Source organism: Schistocerca americana, chromosome 7, assembly GCF_021461395.2.
Source record: "Schistocerca americana isolate TAMUIC-IGC-003095 chromosome 7, iqSchAmer2.1, whole genome shotgun sequence".
NCBI classification, from domain to species: Eukaryota; Metazoa; Arthropoda; class Insecta; order Orthoptera; family Acrididae; genus Schistocerca; species Schistocerca americana.
In genome coordinates this window covers 594,955,989-594,977,306 of record NC_060125.1, presented here as the reverse complement: position 1 = coordinate 594,977,306, position 21,318 = coordinate 594,955,989, and the positions used below count along the sequence as shown (strand labels likewise).

General features: G+C 42.1%; 1 protein-coding gene across 1 annotated transcript in view; it reads right to left on the bottom strand.

The window, feature by feature from the left end:
• Nucleotides 1-2,889, bottom strand: part of LOC124623134 (ras-related and estrogen-regulated growth inhibitor) — a 202,581-nt gene extending 199,692 nt beyond the window's left edge. The window contains exon 1 of the mRNA XM_047148925.1: nt 2,815-2,889. The gene's annotated coding sequence lies outside the window, so the exon portion shown is untranslated. The remainder of the gene's footprint in view (nt 1-2,814) is intronic.
• Between the last annotated feature and the right edge of the window lie 18,429 nt (nt 2,890-21,318).

Sequence of the window (21,318 nt, the reverse complement as noted above, 5' to 3'; positions counted from 1 at the left end):
ACAACTGTACATTGATAATTTACTGTAAATAAATCACATTTATGTACATAGTCAAGTTGTTGTGCTAACAGCGAGGAACAAATATAAAAGCATTTAAAATGTTAACAAAGGTATAAAAAGAAAGTTCTATGTAATACATATGAGAAACATGGCACATAGTTCCACATAAGCTATTGCTGCCATTAATATGTGGGAGAAATGGGCTACTTTTCATGAAATACAATGGAAGTAGTGTCTATTTTTCAGTGCAAGCTTATCGTTCGACAAATCTGGAATGCTAGGTGGGAATGTTTTATATTTTGAACTCTTCTAAGAGGTTCATTTTGTAGCCCTTATCAACTATATGCAAAATTTCCATATTAAGCAATTGAAAAACTTCTCAAATCAGGGATGTATAAAATTCAATGTAATATGTGTCCGAGATTGTATGTAGAACTGACAGACATGGTATTTAAAAATCACTGTAGTAACCACTTCTAACAAAGATGTTGAAAATTCATGTAATCCAACTTTTGCAGAACATCTCAAAGTCCATAAATGTACTCTTCCTCCTCCATCTTTGTTAAACGAGAAATTTTGCACATACTTGACACGGGTTACAAAATGAATCTTCTAAAAAATCTCGAAATATATAAACATTTCTATCTAAATTCCAAAGATCTGTTGAATGATCAGCTGCACTGAACAATAGACACTATTTCGATTGCATTGCGTGTCCTTATAAAATTATGAACATTAGCCCATTTCTTCTAGATGTTAATGTCAGTAATAGCTCATGTGCCATGTTTTTCATATGTATTACAAATAACTTCCTTTATATACCTTACTTATACTTTTTATAAGCTTTTGTATATGTTCCTTGCTGCTATATTAACAATTATTTACATGAATGTGATTCATTTACTGTAAATTACCAACCTGTGTAAAATTATCATGTACAATATGTACGTTTTTGGACATGTCATGGCATTATGCTTTGGCGAAGAAAATATTGACATCTGCTAAACAAATATTCAGTGACTTTCTGTAATCCACTTCTTACCCTTTAGGTACATCTGTGGCCAAATTCTAATGATTAATAATATCTCGAATATTGGAGGCTTCTAAAGATGATAGATCAATCTGTTGAAACTGGTGAAGCGAAATAAATTTCCTAGTTGTGCAACTGAGGAGTGAATTTTATTCTGAAACATACATTATATCACAGTTTCTGAGAAAATAACATCTGTGAATACATATATAAGAGTTTCTGTTGGTTCGTTCGTTTGTTTGTAATTCATGCAAATCTGCAATTTTATTCCGATGTTGAAGAAATTTTGGGCGTTTCACCTTCAAGACAAGAGGAAGATCACTGTTTAGATAAGATTTCGTAATGTCACTTGAAAGATATACGAGGGTAATCCCAAAACTAAGGTCTCCTATTTTTTATAAGTACATAGACCAGTTTATTTCTACAGTGGTTTACATCAGTTTACAGCTTGAACCTTTAGCTATTTTTCGACATAATCACCATTTCTGTCGATACATTTTTGTAGACGCTGTGGCAGGTTTTTTATGCCCATGTCATACCAGCTCGCCGCCATGCTGTTCAGAAAGTTATGAACCTCTTCTTTCACCTCGTCGTCGGAGCTGAATCGCTTTCCGGCCAAATGTTCTTTTAACCTAGGGAACAGGCGCTAGTCACTGAGCGCCAAGTCATGACTATAGGATGGGTGGGTGATTATGTTCCACTGTGTTGCAGGAGAGCAACGGTTTTCCGAGCGATGTGTGGGCGAGCGTGGAGAATGTGTACGGCCTTGCTCAACTTTCCTCTTCCCCGGTTCTGAATTGCCCGTTTGAATTTTCACAGAGTCTCACAGCACTTGTCGGCGTTAATTTTGGTCCCAGCGATTCAGGTCTGACGACGAGGTGAAAGAAGAGGTTCATAACTTTCCGAACAGCATGGCAGCGAGCTGATATGATATGGGCATACAAAAACTGCCACATCGTCTACAAAAATGCATCGACAGAAATAGTGATTATGTCGAAAAGTAGCTAAATGTTCAAGCTGTAAACTGATGTAAACCACTGTAGAAATAAACAGGTCTATGTACTTATAAAGAAATAGGAGACCTTACATTTGGGATTACTCTCGTATGTATGCAATATACAAAGGGGAAGGTTGTTACCAAAAATCTCTAAAAGTTCTTGGTCGATTTACTTCAAATTTCTCCTCGATTTCTAATGAACATTTGGGCGGTCATTCGTAATATATTTTTAATATTTACTACATACGTACCAAACTTCTCGAAAAGTTCTTGACCCATTTACTTAAAAGTTCTTCGCCGATTTACTTCAAATTTCTACATTCAGATGAAACAATGAAGAAAATTATTGAAAAATTAAATGCCTAGCATTATGCGTTACACACATATTGCTTTAACTTGTAATTTAAAAAGGAATCAAAGCATAATCTGTGATGCAATTGTTATTACTAAACTTTTGGTTTGAAATTGGTGTGTATTTGCAAAAGTCAGAATCAGAAGTATGACCTTCGATTTAAAGCGACTGCATTTTCTCGTGTGGCGTGGATTCACTACGAGCATCACCGAGGCACAGCGCCAATCACTTTGAGTGGCAGACATTAAAAATCTCGTGCAACGCCGGGCAGTATAGCTAGTAAAATCATAAAACTTAGCGTGACAGCTCGCACAGAGAGACAGAAGTGAGATTTACAGTAAGCGGTGTGTGTAGCGCAGCAGCAGCAGCAGTGGCAATGGCGAGTCGCCGGCTACGCGGTCAGCCGCCAACGCGCTTGCCTGCCTGCCTGCCTACCTGTGGCGTGGGAGCGTCCGGCCGCGGGCGCCTTCGGGCCGCTACTGGCTGGCGCGCTTCCCGCCCCCACGCCGCCCCCGCGGCCGCCCCCACCCGCAGCGCCGGACCACGTGTGTGCTGTGCGCTGACTGCGCCGGACGGCCGTCCGGCGGCCGTGTTTACGGCGCCAGGGGGACCCTAACAGCCGTACACACTCATCCGGCACTCCAGCCAGCAGTTTCCGAGGTTTCCCTTCACCGTAAGAGAATGCCAACACCGTCTTCAGTAAATCCCTCCAACTCTTTTGCGACTTATCGAAGGCATTTGAATGCGTTAACTACAATATTCTACTACAGGAATAATTTTCCAGAAGCCTTTTCATACCGTTCCTCATAAGCGACTATTAATCAAATTGAGTGCCTATGGAGTATCGTCTCAGTTGTGTGACTGGTTCGTAATCTCCTGTCAGCAAGGCGACTAGGGCGAGTTTTGGTGTTCTCGTAGAGATAAGTCATTTTAGATCATCACAACATTTAGTTTAGTACTGATTACGTGATAAATAGGTGTGTTAGTGTGCTTTTTAAGCGTACCGTTAAAGGTTTCATTTTTCTTTACGTAATATGGAAGAAAACGCGAAAAGATCGTACAGTCGGGTTATAGTCGTATTTTCTGTATACGTTTAGCCTCAGCAAATCCATAGAATTTCGTTTAATTGTTCTTTGCTCTCTCCAGCAATTTAACTGTAGCGTACTTCTTCATTATTTAATTTACATTTCCGGAATGTAGTGTAAAGTTTAAGTTGTTGTATCAGAAACTTTGCGCTGTTGTTTTTGTTTACACACAGTTGCGTATAGACCAAATTTGTGGAATCATATTTACGTGTTTATCTGTAATTTAACTGACTTATTCTTAATAAACTATTGCGTTTACCATGAGTGAAAAATGCTTGACTTGCCGTAGAATTGTTAGGTCGAGGCTTTGGTGTGACAAGTGCTGTAGTTTTTTCCCCGTGGGTGACTGTAGTGGCGTGGGAGTAGGGGAAGTAAATGAGACTCATCAGTGCTTTTTTAGGATATGTAGTAGAGATTGGAAGATACTAGAACAGGAGGGGAAAACTGACAACCTTCAGGCTGAGTTAGACAATGCCAGGGGAGATCTTGATAGGTTAAGGAGGGAGAAGGGTAAAGGGAGGTGGGAAGTGGCAACAGGCAACAGGAGGAACAGGCCTAGAACTTTGTCTGACAGCTTCCTGGTGAAGGTAGAAAATAGATTTGACTTCTTCCTTCAGTCAGAAGCTGGTGAGCCTCAAGCAGTTGCAGGTGTAGACAGAGCACAACAAACTTTCAGCTGCAAATTGAGAAGTAAGAATGTAGGGAAATCAGTAAAGAGAAAGAGAGTGCTTTTGTTAGGTAGTTCCCATGGAAGAGGTGTTGGCCAACTTTTGCAGGATGAACTAGGATCAGAATACCATGTCACCAATTTTTTTAGACCTAGTGCTGGTCTGGAGCAGGTGACAGAGGATTCAGGATCACTTTGCAAAGATTCCACTAAGGAAGACATCGTGGTTGTAGTGGGTGTGCCAGGTAATAGTACTGATAGAGATCCTGGGTACAGTATAGAGTGTGACCTGGCAAAGATTGCATCAGCATTGAAGCTTACTAGTGCTTAGTTTGTATCGGTTCTTGGGCGCCATGACCGACCTCATTTGAACTCTCCAGTCAGTAGAGTTAATTTGGAGCTGGAACAGCTGATTATGTCGGGTACAAGGTCACACATTGGTGTGGTTGCTGTTGATTCTCTCAATAGGTGGGTTATACTAGGCATGGCCTTCACCTCAACAGAAAAGGGAAGGGTAAACTGGCTGGGAAAATAGCAGGAAAGTTAAAGGGGGAGGCACTGTCATGAGTGTGATAAAATACCAGTGGTTATAGGGTTCAGAAAAGACCCCTTTTTAGGGTAGGGAGGACAGAAAGAAACCAAATTTTAAGATAGGTTATGATTGAGACAAACCTTTAGTTCGAGAAAGAAATCAAATAACATAATTCTAGCTTATTACATCAGCATAAACAGCTGTTGGTTAAAAATTTTCAACAATCAGAAGATATTTCAACTCAATGTAAAATGTCAGCTATCGTTATTGCATCAAAATATTCGAAGACTATAAAATTAATGACTTAATTATCTGCATCGATGAATTAGAGTCCTCAAACCCAGCTGACATAATCTGCCTCTCTGAACATCATGTGAACACAGGTATAGTACTTTTAAGTGCTACAGGATTTAGGTTAGCATCTCACTTTTGTAGAGCAGAAATGGAGAAAGGAGGAGTTGCCACTTTCATCAGGAACTGTCATAAATTTAAGAACATAGACATTCATAAATTTTGCCTAGAACACCATATCGAATCATGTGCAACAGAAGTAGAATTTAATTAAAAAAAATCCTTCGTAATACTAAATCGAGCATCTGCAGGTAACTTTAAACTGTTCATAAACCACCTTGAAGTTGTACTGGTCCATTTAACAACCAAAAACAAAGAAATAATGGTTGCTGGTGACTTCAATGTAGATTTCCTTAAAGACTCTCCCAATAAGAACATATTTGAGTTAGTAACACTATCATTCAACTTAATTCCCACTGTAAAGTTCCCAAGTACGGTACCCAATTGCTCACAAACAGCCATTGGTAATATCTTTACAGAAAAGTCCAATGAGCAAAATTATATTACAAAACCAATAGTCAATGGCCTCTCAGACCATGACATGCATTTCCTTCTGTTAAATGTTAATACTGAACAGCATATAAAATCTGTTAAACCTCAACTCAAGAGGGTAATCAGTAAGCCAAATATTGATTATTTTATGACACTCCTCGGAGACACTCACCGGAGTGATGTTTACAGTGCTCATGGCAAGAATGAAAAGTATAACATTTTTGCTAATAAAGTACTTACCTTATTTGAACACTGTTTTCCCCAAAAACTAACCAAAGCTAGCGCAAAGTTTACAAAGAAGCCATGGATTACTCAAGGAATAGAGGTATCTTGTAAAAAAACATGAAAACTGTATCTGTCAATCCGAAACAGTTCTGATGTTGATGCTATAGCACATTACAAGAAGTACTGCAAAATAGTAAAGACTGTAACACGGACATCAAAGCAAATATATTACAAGGGAAAGATAGTCATGTCATATAACAAAATAAAGACAATATGGGATATAGTGAAGGAGGAGACCGGTAGAACCAGACATGATGGGCAAATAGCACTAAGAGTAAATGACATATTGGTTGCAGATGTGTATAATGTTGCAGATCTTTTCAACAAACATTTTATAACTGTTACTGAAAAGATGAGGTTGTCAGGTTCTGTAGATGCTGCCATGAGATACCTCAGACCAGACATTTCAAGTAAGTTCCATCATATGAATTTGACCTTCATTACCCCAGCAGAAGTAATGTCCATCATAAAATCTTTAAAATCAAAAACATCTAGTGGCTGTGATGAAATATCAACAAAGTTAATTAAAGAACGTGATTCTGAGTTAAGTAACGTATTAAGCTATGGTTTATCAGTGGAATATTTCCTGAATGGTTGAAATATACTGAAGTTAAGCCACTGTTTATTAAGGGAGATAAAGAAATAGCGTCAAATTTCTGTCCAGTTTCACTTTTTCCAGCATTCTCAAAAATTTTAGAAAAGGTAATGTACAATCGGCTTTATAAACATCTTGTCATAAATGACATACTGTCAAAGTCGCAGTTAGGATTTCTAAAGGGTTCTGATATTGAGAAGGCTATCTACACTTTCAGTGAAAATGTACTTTTCATTAGACAACGAATTGCAGGCAACTGGTATATTTTATGATCTGTCAAAGGCATTTGACTGTGTAAATCACAATATCCTTTTAAGTAAATTATAATATTATGGTGTAACAGGAAATGCTGCAAAATGGTTCAAATCTTATATCTCTGGCAGGAAACAAATAGTGTTATTAGGAAAGAGACATGTATTAAGCTATCAGGCATCATCCAACTGGGACCTAATTACATGTGGGGTCCCACAAGGTTCCATATTAGGGCCCTTACTTTTTCTTGTGTATATCAATGACCTTTCATCAGTAGCATTACCAGATGCCAAGTTTGTTTTGTTTGCTGATGATACAAATATTGCAAAAAATAGCAAATCAAGTGTAGCCTTAGAAAGATCGGCTAGTAAAATATTTGTGTACATTAATTACTGGTTCATAGTCAGTTCTTTGTCAGTAAACTACGAAAAAACTCACTACATGCAGTTCATAACTAGTAAGGGGTGTCCCACAAGCATATGCCTAACATACGATGACAAGCAGATAGAAGAATTGGACAGTGTTAAATTCTTGGGATTACAGCTTCATAATAAATTCAACTGGGAGGAGCACACCACAGAACTGCTGAAGCGTCTAAACAAATCTCTGTCTGCAATGCGGATTCTCTCAGACATAGGGGATACAAAAATGAAAAATCTGGCATACTATGCTTACTTTCACTCCACAATGTCATATGGGACTATTTTTTGGAGTAATTCATCAAACCAAGCTAAAGTTTTCCAGGCACAAGAACGTGCAATAAGAGTTATATGTTGTGTGAACTCAAAGACATCTAGCAGAGGCCTGTTCTTAACGAAATTTGTCATTAAAAACATATCACTTTTTCAAACCAACAGCTCAGTTCATGGAGTCAATACTTGAAATAAGAATAACCTTCACAAGGATTTAAAGTCACTTACTCTTGTACAAAAAGGTGTGCATTATTCAGGAACACACGTTTTCAATAACTTGCCAGCAGCCATAAAAAGCTTAACAACCAATGAGATTCAGTTTAAGAGAAGCCTAAAGGATCTATTGGTGGCCAGCTTCTTCTACTCGATTGATGAATTTCGAACTAGGACCAACTGATTTTGTGTGTGTGTAAAGTACAATCTAACTTCTGCATCATTTCAGTGCAGTAATGTGTTCATTGTAAATAAGTATTGTAGTAGTTCTGTTATATGTTTATTACCTTATAAATATAAAAATATTTTTTATTTTAAATTCAGTGCATTATGCGATCTTAGTAAATAAGTGTTGTAAAATGATCCTTTCATATAGTGCTCATTTTAAAAAAAAAGACGATCATTCCACTTCGGACCTGTGGAAGGTACATTAGCTTATTTGTTTTAGTTGTAAATATTTTTCGTGTATTATTGTTTTTTCTTACATGATCCTGGAGGACCTCCTCACTACAGATCAATTGGAATGAAAGTAAATCTAATCTAATCTAAGAGAGGTCCGGTCTTCCCCAAGGGAATGTTACAGGTCCTCCGCTGTTCCTGATCTACATAAAAGACTTAGAAAACAATCTGAGCAGCCTTCATAGAATGATTCCAGATGATGATGTCTCTTATCACATCGTAAAAGCATCAGAAGATCAAAACTAATTGCAAAGTGATTAAGGCAAGATATCAGTATGGTACGAAAAGTGACAATTGACTCCAGCCAATCAAAAGTGTTAATTCATTCAAAAGAGTACTAAAGGAAATCCTCTATATTCGGTTCCACGATAAATCACACAAATCTAAAGGTAATCAGTTTTACCAAGTATTAGGCTGATACATAAGTTCGTAGTGTTTTAGTTTCGCTTGTTGATGTTCCGGTTGCTATGTGTTTATCTATCGGTTGTCATTTTTTTATTTGTAGTTCACTGTTGCTACTTGACTTCACATATTGTAATTTCATCATTTGGAGGTATCGAGTGGAGCTGTGGATGCTAGAAAATGGAGTGTGAAGTGGAGAGAAATCGGAACATTCCCTACATAATCTTGTCTTTTATTTCAGTAGAGAGGCGATAGCAACGGAGGCAGCCAGAAACATTTGAACCGTGTATGGGGATAACGCCACTGGAAGAGCATGGCAAAAATTGTTTTCTAGTTTTAAGGGCGATCGTTTTGACATTGGTGGCTCTCCACGTTGAGGAAGACCTTCTGAGTTTAATGAAGATCGTTTAAACGCATTAATCCACAATGATCCATTGTGCTCGAGAACAGGCAAATGTGATGAACTGTGGTCATTCCACCATCGTGCGACATTTGCTTGCAGTGAGGGAAGTTCGGACTTCGGGAATATGCGTACCGCATTGTCTAAGCCCAAATCACAAAAATCTCTGCTTGCTCGCCACCAATGCGCTCGTAAACAACACCGACCATTCCTGTCCTGTATCGGTGATGATAAATGGTGTCTTTATGCTAACATAACGAAAAGAGATGTATGGTTGAGCCCAAACAAAGCAGCAAATCTCCGTACAGAGACCCGCGCATCCACGAAAGATAATGTTTTGTATCTGGTGGAGCAGAGGTTTAGTGACGCTAATCCACGACAAGGCCCGCTTGCATTCTGCTAAACTGACAAAAAGCACTATACAGGGACTGGGTTGGGAATTCATTCCGAAACTACCTGATTCTCTATCGAACAACCTTCAAGGAACTTCCTTTCCGGATGAAAATGCGCTCCGAACATGGTTTGACAAGTTCTTCCCCATAAAACCACGTGATTTCTACAGTTACGGTATCGGAAAGTTATCCCAGAGATAGCAGACTGTTTTAAATAGTAAAGGAGAATATACACTCCTGGAAATGGAAAAAAGAACACATTGACACCGGTGTGTCAGACCCACCATACTTGCTCCGGACACTGCGAGAGGGCTGTACAAGCAATGATCACACGCACGGCTCAGCGGACACACCAGGAACCGCGGTGTTGGCCGTCGAATGGCGCTAGCTGCGCAGCATTTGTGCACCGCCGCCGTCAGTGTCAGCCAGTTTGCCGTGGCATACGGAGCTCCATCGCAGTCTTTAACACTGGTAGCATGCCGCGACAGCGTGGACGTGAACCGTATGTGCAGTTGACGGACTTTGAGCGAGGGCGTATAGTGGGCATGCGGGAGGCCGGGTGGACGTACCGCCGAATTGCTCAACACGTGGGGCGTGAGGTCTCCACAGTACATCGATGTTGTCGCCAGTGGTCGGCGGAAGGTGCAGTGCCGTAGGGGACCGCACCGCCACTTCCCAGCAAATTAGGGACACTGTTGCTCCTGGGGTATCGGCGAGGACCATTCGCAACCGCCTCCATGAAGCTGGGCTACGGTCCCGCACACCGTTAGGCCGTCTTCCGCTCACGCCCCAACATCGTGCAGCCCGCCTCCAGTGGTGTCGCGACAGGCGTGAATGGAGGGACGAATGGAGACGTGTCGTCTTCAGCGATGAGAGTCGCTTCTGCCTTGGTGCCAATGATGGTCGTATGCGTGTTTGGCGCCGTGCAGGTGAGCGCCACAATCAGGACTGCATACGACCGAGGCACACAGGGCCAACACCCGGCATCATGGTGTGGGGAGCGATCTCCTACACTGGCCGTACAACACTGATGATCGTCGAGGGGACACTGAATAGTGCACGGTACATCCAAACCGTCATCGAACCCATCGTTCTACCATTCCTAGACCGGCAAGGGAACTTGCTGTTCCAACAGGACAATGCACGTCCGCATGTATCCCGTGCCACCCAACGTGCTCTAGAAGGTGTAAGTCAACTACCCTGGCCAGCAAGATCTCCGGATCTGTCCCCCATTGAGCATGTTTGGGACTGGATGAAGCGTCGTCTCACGCGGTCTGCACGTCCAGCACGAACGCTGGTCCAACTGAGGCGCCAGGTGGAAATGGCATGGCAAGCCGTTCCACAGGACTACATCCAGCATCTCTACGATCGTCTCCATGGGAGAATAGCAGCCTGCATTGCTGCGAAAGGTGGATATACATTGTACTAGTGCCGACATTGTGCATGCTCTGTTGCCTGTGTCTATGTGCCTGTGGTTCTGTCAGTGTGGTCATGTGATGTATCTGACCCCAGGAATGTGTCAATAAAGTTTCCCCTTCCTGGGACAATGAATTCACGGTGTTCTTATTTCAATTTCCAGGAGTGTATTATTGATAACTAAAGTCTCTGCTATGTGTAGTTGTCGCGTTTATTAAACGTTTGGAAAAACGCTACGAACTTATGCATCAACCACACACTTAGAGATTACATTTACGAATACCTAAACTGGAACGATCACATAGATAAGTTTGAGGATACGGCCAACCAAAGACTGCGTTTTATTGGCAGAACAATTAGATGCATCATGTCTACTAAGAGACTGCCCACACTACGTTTGTCAGTCCTCGAATATTGCTTCCCGATACGGGATGCTTACCAGATTAGGATTGACGGAGAACATCGAAAAATTTCGGAAATGGGCAGCTCGTTTCGTATTGTCACGAAATAGGGGAGAGAGTGCCACAAATATGATAAGCGACTTGTGGAGGCAATATTAAAACAAAGCCTTTTTCGTTGTGGTGAGATATTCTCACGAAATTTCAGTCACTAACTTTTTCCTCCGAATACGAAAATATTTTAAGGACTCCCACCTACATAGGAAGAAATGATTTTCATAAAAAAGTAAAGGAAACCAGAGCTCGCAGGGAGAGAATTAAGTGTTCGTTTTCCACATGTTCTGTTCAGGAGTAGAATGCTAGAAAATTGGTGTGAAAATGGTTCCATGAACACTGTGCCAAGGACTTAATTCTGAAGTGCAGATTAGTCATGCAGAAGGAAAGTCGTTATTGTATGTGTGCTTCAGTACATACTAGGATTAGTTGCTATTTAATAAAGTGGGGAGCGAAAGTTTAAACGACGATGTCATGTTTCGCGCCCTACGTGCTTGATGGTATATAATGACAATAACTCACTCTAGAAAGTCTTTATAGCCCGCACAACGTCGACCAGAAGATAACAATGCCATCTAAATTGGTCCTTAAACAAATAAAGTCGTATTGCTGCTTCTCAGCGGTCGTGTCTTCCTTTCTCAGATAGAAACTATACAGCTCGCGCTGCACGCAATATATTGGTTCTTGTTACTTCGTACGGATGAAAATTTAAATTCGGAATATCATATACTAGACCTGCGCAGATTTGGGGGCATCGGAATAAGAAATTACTAAATTTTGCACAGTCGTTCATCGATGTCATGCGTGACAGTATTGTGGGCCATTCCTTACTTAGAGAAACAGAAATGATTGCACACAATAAAGTAATTATACTTCTGCTGCTGCCCATTAAAACTGCAACGGTATGAAGGTGTGCCAGCAGGGGTGGCCGAGCGGTTTTAGCCGATACAGTGTGGAACCGCGCAACCCCTACGGTCGCAGGTTCGAATCCTGCCTCGGACATGGATGTGTATGATGTCCTTAGGTTAGTTAGGTTTAAATAGATCTAAGTTCTAGGGGACTGATGACCTCACAAGCTAAGTCCCAAAGTGCTCAGAGCCATTTCAACCATTTTTTTATGAAGGCATACTCAACAAACATCAAACTAGCGTGCACTGGATACAGAAATGTAACGCAGTCACACAAAGCAGATAGTAGACCAGTCAATAATGAACAAAAAAGGTCGCTTAGAGGAAAAAAGTCTTGTAGTCGCAAATGTTTGCACAGTACTAGGAGAGAGTGTCACGAAGAACATGATAAAAATCCTGTCCAGTGGGGTATGAGCGTTGGGGTGGGATCCCTTTAAAGGTCACTTTCCTACGTTTTTCTAGAATAACTCGAAAACCGCGACTTCCAGCGAAAATGTTTCCCAGTACAAAATTAAACTGCATTAAATTTACTACAAAAAAGGTTCCATTCATTTTCTCTCTAGGAGTCTTTCTTTCCCCGTTCAGGGGGTGGAATTTGGCGGATTAATAACAATATTGTTTCTAACGCTATAAAATTAATTTTTATCTTCAAATGAAGTGAGTTTAAAACTAATAGTAATTTTGTTCACCGCATATAAGTGCAGTAGGGCCGTATTAAGGGATAAACTGTGTTCCTTGGGTGTGGCAGGGTGGAGGGGGAGATGTGAGGCATAGAAATGCGAGAGAGAAGGTAGGTCATCAGACTGTGTTCACGCACTTTCACCCTATAGCGGTCTGCAAACTGAAGGCTAAGCCGTCGATTCCCCACTTGCTATATGTCGCACTACGTCACAGGAAGCAGCCAGGTGTCGACCTTGGGTTAAGATGACTTCATTCGTACTGTTCTGCTTCTATGGTCCACGCCAGCAGGGGCCTAGCTGGAGCTGCGGTATTGGCCAGCTCCCCCTTTAGAGGAAACGGCCAGCTTTTCCTGCTTTGTAAGCCTCCTGAACAAGTGTCCTTGCACTCTTATTGCACCTTGTTACTTCATAGTGCATGATCACCCCAATGACATCCTATCTTTCCTGTCACGTCGTTTCGCTCCACTGGTGCCAGGCAGTGCAATATTCCAAACTAGGGGGTGACACAACAGTACTCATGAAAATTTAACCTGAAAATAAAATCGTACATTAGATATGCTAAAATCTTTGGGTTCCGTTACTTAACTCTCTACTTGGGCAGAAAGCGGTTCTCTGCACAAAATAAATAGTTACGCCATGGAACATTTGTTGAGAATTTCAAATTCAAAGTCACAGTAGATTTATCCGCTCAGGAAATGTGTTTCAAGCGATTCATTGCAGTTTGAGAGTGATAAAGAAATTCACCAATACTACCCTAGAGTGCAGAGTGGCCTGCATTTCCGTCAAGCGAATTCAATATTGCCACAAGAAGGTCGAGAAATTGTGTTTATCATCAGTCTTCTGACTGGTTCGATGGGGTCCGCCCCGAATCCTCTCTCGTGCCAACCACTTCATCTCCTCGATTATTTGTTGCGTGCATTTCAGTCTTCGACTTTCCCAACAGTTTTTACTTTCTAAAGCTCTCTCTAGCACCATCGAAGTTATTCTCGGATATCGTAACACACATCCTATCACTCTGCCCCTTCCTGTCCGTGTTTTCCACACGTCTATATCCCCGTCGATTCTGCGGACAATTTGCTCATTTCATTTCTTACCTTATAAGTCCACCTAATTTTCAACATCCTTGTATAGCACCATGTCTCAAACGCTTCGATTCTCTTCCTTTCAAGTTTTCTTCCACTCTTTGACTCACAGATCCACAACACTGAGCTCAAAAAGTACCTCCTCACAAATTTCTTCCTCAAATTAACGCCTATGTTTGATATTAGTAGGATTCTTTTGGCCAAGAAAGCCCTATCTGCCTGTACTGGCCTGCATTTAATCTCCTTGCTTCATCTGTCATGCGTTATTTTGCTTCCAAGGTAGCAGAATTTCTTAACTTTCTCTACTTCGTGATCCACCATTCTGATATTAACTTTCTCACTGTTCTCATTTCTGCTGCTTCTCATTACTTTCGTCTTTCTTCGGTTCACTATCAGTCCATATTCTGCACTCATCAGAATGTTCATTCCATCCAACATTTTCTGCAATTCTTCTTCACTTTCAGTGAGGATAGCAATGTCATCAGCGTATCTTATCGTTGATGCCCTGTCACCCTGAATTTTAATCCCGCTCTTGGATCTTCATTTTATTTCCGTCATTGCTTCTTCGGTATACTGACTAAATAGTACGAGCGAAAGACTGCATGCCTGTCTTACACCCTTCTAGTCCGAACCAGTCTAATTGCTCCGTCTTGCTTCTTGTTCATATTATATGTTAACCGTCTTTCCCTATACCCTACTCTTATTTTTCTCAGAATTTCAAACACCTTGCACCATTTTATTTTGTGTAACGCTTCTTCTAGGTCGATGAATCCTAAGAGCACGTCTTGATTTTTCTTCTGCCTTGCTTCTACTCGTATTATCAACCGCAACGTCAGAACTGCCCTTCTGCTGCCTTTTCCTTTCCTAATGCCAAACTGATCGTCACCTAACATACCCGCAATTTCCTTTTCTATTCTTCTGTATATTATTCTATTCAACATGAGCTGTTAAACTGATTGTACTATTTTACCCACTTACCTGTCTTCAGAATTATGTGGATGATATTTTCCAGAAGTATGGTGCTACGTCGCCACTCTTATTCTACACTCCAACTTGAACAGTCGTTTGGTTGCCACTTCCCCCAACGTTTTTAGAAATCCCGATGGAATATTATCTATCCGTTCTGCTTTGTTTGATCTCAAGTCTTCCAAAGCTCTCTTAAATTCTGCTGGACCCCTTATGTCATCCACGTCGAGTCCAGTTCCTTCTTCTGTCACGTCGTCAGACAAGTACTGTACCTCATAGAGGCCTTCAAAGTACTCTTTCCATCTATCCACTCTCTTGCCTTCGTTTGATAGTGGAATTCCAATAGCACTCTTAACGTTACCACCCTTGCTTTTCATTTCACCCAAGGCTGTTTTGAATTGTCTGTGCACTGAGTCAGACCTTCCGACGATCATTACATTTTCGATTACTTTTCATCTTTTCTATAACCATTTCAGTGTAATAAACGTGCTTGAATAAAAGTGTTATTTCTGTTCATCTAATTGTGTATTTCTTTCATTTACCTTCTAAGCTATATTGTAGCAGTTATTTCATCGTATGGTCCAAGTTTCATCGGGCTATGTTACTTGGCAATGACACATCATACGAATGTTACTTTTCTCCTGACGTTTCGCATGCCAGTCTACACCGCGGTGCCAAAAGTCATGGGATAGCGACTTGCACATATACAGGTGGCGGTAGTATGGCATACACAAGGTGTGAAAGGTCACTGCTTTGGCGGAGCCGTCATTTGCATTCAGGTGATTTGTATGAAAAGGTGTCAGACTTGACTATGGTCGCACGACCGGACTTGACAGTGTTCGAACGCGGAATGGTGGTTGGAGCTAGGCGCATGGGACATTCAATTTTAGAAATAATTAGGGAATTCAGTATTCCGAGATCCATAGTGTCAAGAGTGTGCTAAGAGCAGCAGATTTCAGGCTTTACATCTCACCATGAACACTGCAGTGGACGACGGTCGTCGCTTGTCGACCGAGACCAGCGGCGTTCGTGTAGAGTTGTCAGTGCTAACAGACAAGCAACACTACCTGAGATAACCTCAGAAGTGACTTTTGTCACCTTAGTGTATATGCAACGTAATACAGGGACCAAAAGACGAGTATGGGTGGGAAAAGATAAAATGCGATCAGTCATGCAAATGACCGAGAGGATTCCTTTATTAACCGGAATTACACTACTGGCCACTGCCCATTAAAATTGCTTCACCAAGAAGAAATGCAGATGATAAACGGGTATTCATTGGACAAGTATATTATACTAGAACTGACATGTGATTACATTTTCACGCAATTTGGGTGCTTAGATCTTGAGAAATCAGTACACAGAACAACCACCTCTGGCCGTAATAACGGCCTTGATACGCCTGGGCATTGAGTCAGAGATTGGATGGCATGTACAGGTACAGCTGCCCATGCAGTTTCAACACGATATCACAGTTCAGCAAGAGTAGTGACTGACGTATTGTGACGGGCCAGTTGCTCGGCCACCATTGACCAGACGTTTTCAATTGGTGAGAGATCTGGAGAATGTGCTGGCCAGGGCAGCAGTCGAACGTTTTCTGTATCCACAATGACCCGTACAGGACCTGCAACATGCGGTCGTGCATTATCCTGCTCACATGTAGGGTTTCGCAGGGATCGAATGAAGGGTAGAGCCACGGGTCGTAACACATCTCAAATGTAACGTTCACTGTTCAAAGTGCCGACAATGCGAACAAGAGGTGACCGAGACGCGTAACCAATGGCAGCCCATACCATCACGCCGGGTGATACGCCAGTATGCCGATGACGAATAAATGCTTCCAATGTGCGTTCACCGCGATGTCACCAAACAGGGATCCGACCATCACGATGCTGTAAACAGAACCTGGATTCATCCGAAAACATGACGTTTTGCCATTCGTGCACCCAGGTTCGTCGTTGAATACACCATTGCAGGCGCTCCTGTCTGTGATGCAGCGTCAAGGGTAACCGCAGCCATGGTCTCATAGCTGATATTCCATGCAGCTGCAAACGTCGTCGAACTGTTCGTGCAGATGGTTGTTGTCTTGCAAACATCCCCATCTGTTGACACAGGGATCGAGACGTGGCTGCGCGATCCGTTACAGCCATGCGGATAAGATGCCTGTCATCTCGACTGCTAGTGATACGAGGCCGTTGGGATCCAGCGCGGCGTTCCGTATTATCCTCCTGAACCCATCGATTTCATATTCTGCTAACAGTCATTGGATCTCGACCAACGCGAGCAGCAATGTCGCGATCCAACAAATGGCAATGGCGATAGGCTACAATCCGACCTTTAACAAAGTCGTAAACGTGATGGTATGCATTTCTCCTCCTTAAACGAGGCATCACAACAACGTTTCACCAGGCAACTCCGGTGAGATGCTGTTTGTGTATGAGAAATAGGTTGAAAACTTTCGTCATGTCAGCTCGTTGTAGGTGTCGCCTTCGGCGCCAACCTTATGTGAAAGCTCTGAAAAGCTAATCACTTGCATATCACAGCATCTTCTTCCTGTCGGTTAAATTTCGCGTCTGTAGCACGTCATTTTCGTGGTGTAGCATTTTTAATGGCCAGTAGTGTACCTTTGTCCTGAAGTTCGCATGCCAGTCTACACCGCGGTGCCAAAAGTCATAGGATAGCGACTTGCACATATACAGGTGGCGGTAGTATTGCATACAGAAGATATAAAAGGTCAGTGCTTTGTCGGAGCCGTCATTTGCACTCAGGTTATTTGTATGAAAAGGTGTCAGACTTGACTATGGTCGCACGACCGGAATTAAGTGTTCGAACGCGGAATGGTGGTTGGAGCTGGGCGCATGGGACATTCCATTTTAGAAATAATTAGGGAATTCAGTATTCCCAGATCCACAGTGTCAAGAGTGTGCCATGAGCAGCAGATTTCAGGCTTTACATCTCACTATGAACATTGCAGTGGACGACGGCGTTCGCTTGTCGACCGAGACCAGCGGCGTTCGTGTAGAGTTGTCAGTGCTAACAGAAAAGCAACACTACCTGAAATGACCTCAGAAGTGACTTTTGTCACCTTAGTATGTATGCAACATTATACAGGGGCCAAAAGACGAGTCTGGATGGGAAAAGATAAAATGCGATCAGTCATGCAAATGACAGAGGATTTCTTTATTGGTTGGTTGGTTGGTTGTTTCGGGGAAGGAGACCAGACAGCGAGGTCATCGGTCTCATCGGAGTAGGGAAGGATGGGCAAGGAAGTCGGCCGTGCCCTTTGAAAGGAACCATCCCGGCATTTGCCTGGAGCGATTGAGGGAAATCACGGAAAACCTAAATCAGGATGGCCGGACGCGGGATTGAACCGTCGTCCTCCCGAATGTGAGTCCAGTGTCTAACCACTGCGCCACCTCGCTCGGTGATTTCTTTATTAACCGGTATTATGTTGTGTGTTGTATGTTCCCTGAAATGAAGAGGTGCATGATTTAAGGTATACTCCTGACAAAAAATTGAAGAACTCGTAAGGAGAGCAGGAAAGGAAATGGAATTTCCTGGGTTGAGAAGGTATGTGTTGTCTTTCAGCATACAAAACCTAGTCCGATTTAAAAAGAACTTGGCAGAATTAGTTGACTTACCAGAACGACGTTGCACCTTCTCAGCCTTGGGAATGGTGTCATAAGACCGCTGCATCATCTGCTGAGCAAGCTGGTCCAGCACGGTTGTAACCGGTCCTCCACATCCTGGATGCTGGCATTTGGCCGGAGTGGGCGTCCACACTGGTCCCAGACGTTACACTAGGTGGGGCTCTTTCTTGGCACAGGAGCGCCTCAACATCACGGTGGCAGTTCTTAGAGACATGTGTCCCATGTTGACGAACATTGTGTGTGTGTGTGTGTGTGTGTGTGTGTGTGTGTGTGTGTGTGTGGTGTGCGTGCGTGTGTGTGTGTGAACTGCTAAGGAACCAAACTGCTGAGGTCATCGGTCCCCAGACTTACACACTACTTAAACTAACTTATGCTAGGAACAACACACACAGCCATGCCCGAGGGAGCATTTGAACCTCCGGCGGGAGAGGCCGCGCAATCTGTGAGATGGCGCCTCTAACCGCGCGACACGAGCATTGTCCTGTTGGTGAATGGTGCTACGATGCTGTCGCATGAGAGGTAATACACGAGGACGCGGGATCTCTGTGATGTGTCATTGAGCCATTAGACTTAGCTCCATCACTATGAGCCGTGACGTGAAGTCATACCCGATGCCTTTCCACATCACGACGCCATAAGTAACATCGCTGTCCTCTTCTTTTTATTTTGCTTACTAGGGTTGCCCCGTTTGTCTGTCTTACTCCATGGATGTACTGGACCAACTGCTGTACCATCTCGGGCGGTCGTCCCAGTAGTGGTTTTCTTTGCGATCGTCCGTGTTGATACATTTTAGCTAGTCTTGTCGGGGTCCATCTTGTCCACATGATCTTTCCAATTTCTTTTTCTTATCTTCATCCATTTATTCAGGTGGTGAAGGGAGACGAAAATTAATAGCCATGGGTGACTGGAATTCGTCAGTAGGAAAAGGGAGAGAAGGAAACATAGTAGGTGAATATGGATTGGGGGGAAGGAATGAAAGAGGAAGCCGCCTTGTAGAATTTTGCACAGAGCATAACTTAATCATAGCTAACACTTGGTTCAAGAATCATAAAAGAAGGTGTTATACCTGGAAGAATCCTGGAGATACTAAAAGGTATCAGATAGATTATATAATGGTAAGACAGAGATTTAGGAACCAGGTTTTAAATTGTAAGACATTTCCAGATGTGGATTATGACCACAATCTATTGGTTATGAACTGCAGATTGAAACTGAACGAACTGCAAAAAGGTGGCAATTTAAGGAGATGGGACCTGGATAAACTGAAAGAACCAGAGGTTGTAGAGAGTTTCAGGGAGAGCATAAGGGAACAATTGACAGGAATGGGGGAAAGAAATACAGTAGAAGAAGAATGGGCAGCTCTGAGGGATGAAGTAGTGAAGGCAGCAGACGATCAAGTAGGTAAAAAGACGAGGGCTAATAGAAATCCTTGGGTAACAGAAGAAATATTGAATTTAATTGATGAAAGGAGAAAATATAAAAATGCAGTAAATGAGGCAGGCAAAAAGGAATACAAACGTCACAAAAATGATATCGACAGGAAGTGCAAAAATGGCTAAGCAGGGATGGCTAGAGGACAAATGTAAGGATGTAGAGGCTTGTCTCACTAGGGGTAAGATAGATACTGCCTACAGGAAAATTAAAGAGACCTTTGGAGAGAAGAGAACCACTTGTATGAATATCAAGAGCTCAGATGGCAACCCAGTTCTAAGCAAAGAAGGGAAGGCAGAAATGTGGAAGGAGTATATAGAGGGTTTATACAAGGGCGATGTACTTGAGGACAATATTATGGAAATGGAAGAGGATGTAGATGAAGACGAAATGGGAGATAAGATACTGCGTGAAGAGCTTGACAGAGCACTGAAAGACCTGAGTCGAAACAAGGCCCCGGGAGTAGACAACATTCCATTAGAACTACTGATGGCCTTGGGAGAGCCATTCATGACAAAACTCTACCATCTGGTGAGGAAGATGTATGAGACAAGCGAAATACCCTTAGACTTCAAGAAGAATATAATAATTCCAATCCCAAAGAAAGCAGGTGTTGACATATGTGAAAATTACCGATCAGTTTAATACGTCACAGCTGCAAAATACTAACGCGAATTCTTTACAGACGAATGGAAAAACTGGTAGAAGCGGACCTCGGGGAGTTCAGATTGGATTCCGTAGAAATTTTGGAGCACGTGAGGCAATACTAACCTTAAGACTTATCTTAGAAGAAAGATTAAGAAAAGGCAAACCTACGTTTCTAGCATTTGTAGACTTAGAGAAAGCTTTTGACAATGTTAACTGGAATACTCTCTTTCAAATTCTGAAGGTGGCAGGGGTAAAATACAGAAAACAAAAGGCTATTTACAATTTGTACAGAAAGCAGATGGCAGTTATAAGAGTCGAGGGGCATGAAAGGGAAGCAGTGGTTGGGAAAGGAGTGAGACAGGGTTGTAGCCAGGGTTGTAATCTGAATATTGAGCAAGCAGTAATGGAAACAAAAGAAAAATTCGGAGTAGGTATTAAAATTCATGGAGAAGAAGTAAAAACTTTGAGGTTCGCCGATGACATTGTAATTCTGTCAGAGACAGCAAAGGACTTGGAAGAGCAGTTGAACGGAATGGACAGTGTTTTGAAAGGAGGATATAAGATGAAAATCAACAAAAGCAAAACGAGGATAATGGAATGTAGTCAAACTAAATCAGGTGATGCTGAGGGAATTAGATTAGGAAATGAGACACTTAAAGTAGTAAAGGAGTTTTGCTATTTAGGGAGCAAAACAACTGATGATGGCCGAAGTAGAGAGGATATAAAATGTAGACTGGCAATGGGAAGGAAAGCGTTTCTGAAGAAGAGAAATTTGTTAACATCGAGTATAGATTTAAGCGTCAGGATGTCGTTTCTGAAAGTATTTGTATGGAGTGTAGCCATGTATGGAAGTGAAACATGGACGATAACTAGTTTGGACATGAAGAGA